This window comes from Nicotiana sylvestris, chromosome 5 (assembly GCF_000393655.2).
Source record: "Nicotiana sylvestris chromosome 5, ASM39365v2, whole genome shotgun sequence".
Classification (NCBI taxonomy): Eukaryota; Viridiplantae; Streptophyta; class Magnoliopsida; order Solanales; family Solanaceae; genus Nicotiana; species Nicotiana sylvestris.
The window spans coordinates 89,145,730-89,151,567 of NC_091061.1; positions in this window are offsets into that span (position 1 = coordinate 89,145,730).

Consider the following 5,838-nt stretch of genomic DNA (forward strand, 5'->3'; position numbering starts at 1 on the left):
AAACCATTAAGTCATGTCCATATTTTGAATTCAAGTAAAATCAATAAATTCAACAAAGTGCACGGCATCACCCTTCGTGCTTTTACTCTCATCCTCACCATATATCATAAATGCAAGTTCATGGCATTACCCTTCGTGCTTTTAATCTTATCCTCAGGTGATCACAATAAAAATACATAGGTGCACCCTTCGTGTATTAACCTCGCTTGATAAATAAGCATGTGCACGACATCACCCTTCATACTTTTATCCTCACATTCACTCAATCAATGATATCAATATGGAAATGAGGCACGACAACACCCTTCGTGCTTTTCACTCTTCCTTACCAAGCAATAACAATAACCCAAAGTATCAAGCAAGGCGGAAAGTAAATTTCAATCTCAACAAATAGTGTTAGAATAAGCAAACTCAACTTTCAATCTAACAACAATTTCAACATAAGCGATAAACATGAAAGTGAATAGCCAAAGAATAAATGATCTATATAAGGAATTAAAGGCATAGTAAAAGAAACAACATGGTAAAAATAAGACAAATTTCAGCCGCATGCTTTAACCTATGACGGCGTATATACACTCTTTACCTTGTATATACACCGTCCCCATACATAATTCACGTAGAAAATAGACCAAACAAGTCCTAATTCCCTCAAGTCAAAGTTAACCACGATACTTACTTCTTTCCAGAGTCAAATCAATAATCAGCCATGGATTTTACTTTAAAAAAGGCTCCAAACCAATCGAATCTTGACAACTATAGTTCAAATAATTCGAAACAAGCTTTAGAAACTACCCAGAAGTAAAAAGGCTTAATCTTTAATGAAATTGAAAAAGTCAACAAAAGTCAACTTAGGACCGCTTGGTCGAAATCCTAGATTCAGACCAAATCCTCATTATCCATTCAACCCAACCCCTGATTCGTGATTTATTTCAAAATCCAACCTTAATTGAAGGTCTAAATCTCAATTTTACCAAATTCCTAAATTCTACCCAAAACCCTAATTTCTACCTTTAAAGGCATCAAGTGAATGCTAGCTCCCATATCACATAGTGCCTTCGCAAAATCATACCAATGGTACATGAGATTGTAAAACTTCCGGGGTTAGACAACTTCTAAGTGATGGGATTTTTTCCACAGTACCACAAGTATGGATCAAAATCACAGTAAACAAGTTCTAAAAGTCAATCTTGCGGGACATTAAATCCTTTATCATCTTTGCATAATTCAGCATCTCTCTCAGCACATCTATCATTGCTATGTTCACGTAGATTTGTGTTAGCATCTCCATAATCTTCTTGTACTAATCATCCTTTTTATGCTTTTCCAGTCTCTGCGGGAAGGGCGTAGGAGGTCTCCTCTTCCCACTAGTTTGAGCACTTTCTTTCTCAGGACTTTCTCTAGAGTAGGGTCAACTTATTTTTCCTTATTATTTTTTATTTTGTGATTGTTAAGTTACAACCTTTGCGAGATCGTTAGATTCATCTAAATCAAGTGGCACTTGAACAGGTTGCACAATTTCTTTGTTCTAGATATCTCTTTCTCTCTATCTAGATCCCTTTCATTCTTAAGATCCATAGCCAACATTTTCTTCGGGTCCTAATCCTTTATGTTTATGTTGGTATAAGTAGGGAGTGTTCCCTGTGGGCAATTGTTCAAGGCCATAAATTGTGTTGAGCTGAGCACGTGTTATATTTTGATGATTAACCAACCAAGATCAACTGTATTAAAAGAACCAGGTTTCATGGATAGGTTGATATGCTACTAGACGGGTGCATAGATATGTTGATAATGCAAGAATCAGGTTCATAGCAGATGAAGTGAAGATGCTAATCAGATGTGGAAAGTCAAAATACCTATGCAAGTTGTATTCCTTAACAAAACTTGTTCATGCTCTACAAGAAAAACATTAGCTGGAGGAATTCATATTCGAAAAGGATTCTACAAATAAGGAAAACTTGCATAGGAAGAAAAGGTTGAGGAGTTGAAAAAAAAACAAATCAAAATACGAGAGGTTTTCCTAAACTTAAATATTCTAGGTCTTAGAAAATTAGTTCCAGAAGATTTTCGGCCAACCTCACACCCATAAAAAGAAACCTTCTATAGTTATTCAAGTTGATCCTATTGGAACTAATTCATATAAGTATTATGTGAAATAGAAATCTCAACAAGAAGGTGCTCTTGGAGATTAAAGCTGCTCAATTAAAGAACCTAATCCTAAAGATGAAGATGCTGAAGTTCTATAACTATCTGGCCAATCATTTTGAGTATTTTTCCCTATTTACCTTATTTGATGTGTTACAGTGCATTTGTGGTTACGTGACTTGCCGTGGTGATTGGTTTTGTTTCGGGGAAATTTAAAATTTAATTGGGACACTTAGGCCCCTGGTTAGAAGTTTAAATTGTGAGAGTTGACTGGAGTTTGACTTCTATGTAGACGATTTTGGAAAGGAATTTTGATGCTTCCAATATATTTATATGGTAATATATGAATTAGGCGTATGTCTAGATTTGGAGTTGAAGGTTCCTAGGTTGATTTGGTTCTATTTGGCGATAGTTGGAAATTAAAGGTTTGGAAAGTTGATATGTTTGACTAAGAGTAGACTTTGGCGATATCGAGATTGGATTATTGATCCGAAAGTTGGAATAGGTTTTTGTGTCATTTGGGACTTGCATACAAAATTTGAGGTCATTCTAAGGTTTTAGGCATATTCGGCGTGAGTTTTAAAATTTTAAAATCAGGATTAGTTCCTTAGGCATGAATTGAGGTGCGATTCGTGATTTTGATGTTGTTTTGCATGATTTAAGGGCTTGATTAGGTCCATTTTATTTTTTGGAATTGGCTGGTGTGATCGGACGGGGCCCCGAGGGGCGCGGGTTCGAAGACGCACTTGCGAGAGGATGATGCACATATACGGAGAGGAGCTGGGCAGGAGGTATCTGAAGATGCGGAGCTTTTGTTGCAAAAGTGACAGCGCAGGTGTACCTGATGATTCGCAAAAACGGTGTCTTGTCCGCAGAAGCGGATCTATGGGATTTAAGTTGTTTCCGCATTTGCGATGATTTTTCTGCAAACGCGGTGTCATAGATATGACTGAGGGACTGCAAAAGCATTGTTGGGAAGAATATATCTTGAACGAGGGTTTAATTCCATTTATCATATTTTGAGGTTAGGAGCTCGAATTCCATCGATTTTGGAGGGGATTTACATGATTTGGGTTGGGATAATTATTTTTAATTGGAATTGTTTATTATTTATAAATTCAACTTTAATTTTAGTGATTGATTAATAAATCAAAGAGAAGAAATTGAGAATTTTAGTAAATATTTTTTTTAATTAAAAGAGGGGATTTGACTCCTAATTTGGAGTCGGATTTGGATGAAATTGGTATGGTTGGGCTCGTACTCGAATGCGTGTTCGAAATTTGTGATCTTTGCCAAGTTCCGAGATGGGGGTCGGTTGACATTGAGTTGACTTTTTTTATTTTTGTTATCGAAGTTTTATTGTTTTGGGTTTGTTCTCTATAGCTTATATTGATATTATTAAGTTATTTATGCAAGATCTAAGCCGTTCAGAGGTTGAATCACGAGGGAAGGGATTTTTAGAGTACTCATTTGGCTTGTTTGAGGTAAGTATCTTGCATAACGTTGTATGGGGGAGTACTCCTTAGGTTCTAGCACTAATTTTTTATTTCTATGATGTGAAAAGTATCGTGTGCATGAGACGATGAGCGTGTATAGGGGTACTATGTGTGGTTTTGACAGTAATAGACTGTAGGCTATTAATATGCCTTAATATGATAATGAGCTTTACATGAAATATGTCGAGGCAACATTATGACTATTTGATCTTGATCATTTGTTTGACTTAGCTATAGTCATGCTTATTTGTTGAACACCCATCCGCTTTTATGAATATTGTTATGTCCTTTTGCACTATTGTTGAAAGTTGTGAGTTTATATCTTGGTGAAACTTTGGTATCATTATTTGTGATATTAAGACACTTGGTATCATTGTTTTGTGGTATTGTGGCTCTTGTGGACATATTGAGCAGATTGATTGGGGGTGTCACCATGAGATCTTTATAGTGCAATTGTATCTATTTTTGTGCGCGTGGGGCTAAATAAGGGTGGAGTTATGTTGGACTGCCCACGTGACAAAACAAGTGTGCCTATATGCCCAGGTGGCGAAATAAGGGAGGCATTTCATTGTAATGTGCTCATGTGGTAGAATAAGGATGGTATTGTTATTGATATTATGTGATATTTCAGGGTGTCCTTCTTATTGTTGTGATTGGGTTGAGACAGGGTTGATATTTTTCTACTACATAATTGTTTTTGAAAGTTTTCATTTTTCACTTATATGAGTTAATGGCTGTATTTGACGTGTTATCACATGCCTAAACTCTATTTGATTTTTTATGATCAATGATGGGTTTTACTACACTAAGTTGCTATTACATGTTCTAAAGGGATTGTTGTTACTATTTTCTATTATATTTCTATTGTCAGTTTCTTTGATATATTCATTGCACAAGTTATTTGTCTAGCGAGTATCATATGACTTGAACATCATCACTAGTCCACCGAGGTTAGTCTTGATACTTACTGGGTACGGGTATGTGGTGTACTCACACTACTCTTCTACATATTTTTGTTCAAATCCAGGTACTTCGTATCGGGATGATCGTTAGTGAGGCATTTCTGCACATCAGAGACTTCAAGGTACCCCTGCATGTTCCGATCGTAGGCCTCGTAGTTGCCCTTTATGTTTCCTTTCTACTATTTATGTAGTTCAAATAGTTTTTTTGAGATATTTCTATGTATTTAGTTAGAGCTTGCGACTCTGTACTACCGAGATTTGGGAATATGTTGTAATTATCACCGGGTTATCTGTATCACCTTTATTTACACATTTATGTTGAACTCTGCTTCATTATATCATGTCTTTATTTATTTAATAAATTTATAAGTTATCGGCGTACCTAGTTTTAAAGACTAGGTTCCATCATAGCCCCTATGGTGGTATTTGGGTCATGACAAGTTGGTATCAGAGCCGTAGGTTCACAGATTATATGAGTCATGAGCAAGTTTAGTAGAGTTTTGTGGATCGGTACGAAGACGTCTGTACTTATTTTTAAAAGGCTACAAAACTATTAGGAAAATTTTAGTTCTTTCATTCTTTATCGTGCAGATTTGTTAATTTCATTATTTGAGCCTTTGTCTACCTATTTTCTTACAGATGGTGACGACACAAGCTACAATTACCGATGATACTACCCCAAAGGCTGGTATTGCTAGGGGTCAGAGCAAGGGCAGAGCAAGGGCAGAGCCCGGGGTGGTGAACATGCTACAACTGAGCATCTACCAGAGCGGAAACTGAGGAGCCACCAAAAGCTTAGGTTGGGGAGCAGGCATTTGAGGCGCCTGTTACTACCCCTAGACTTTGGGACACTTTGACACATTTCCTGAGCATATTTGGTACCTTGGCTTAGGTAGAATTGATCCCGGTTGCACTAGCTACTTCTCAGGCTAGGGGAGCAGCTTATACTCCTGTCGCCCGTACTCCAGAGCAGCGGGCTCATATTGATCAGGTTCTAGGTGTTATGCCAGTGTAGTCCATGATAGCGGCTCAGCCCGAAGTTAGGCTAGTTGAGACAGAGGAGGAACAGAGGAGGATATAGAAGTTTCAGAAGTACTATCCTCCTCATTTCAGTAGTGGACCTTTTGAGGATGTGTAGAGTTTCCTAGACCAGTGTCACCATATTCTATGTACTATGGGCATAGTGGAGTTGAGCAGGATCGACCTTACTACTTTCAAAGTTGAAATGGTTGGGA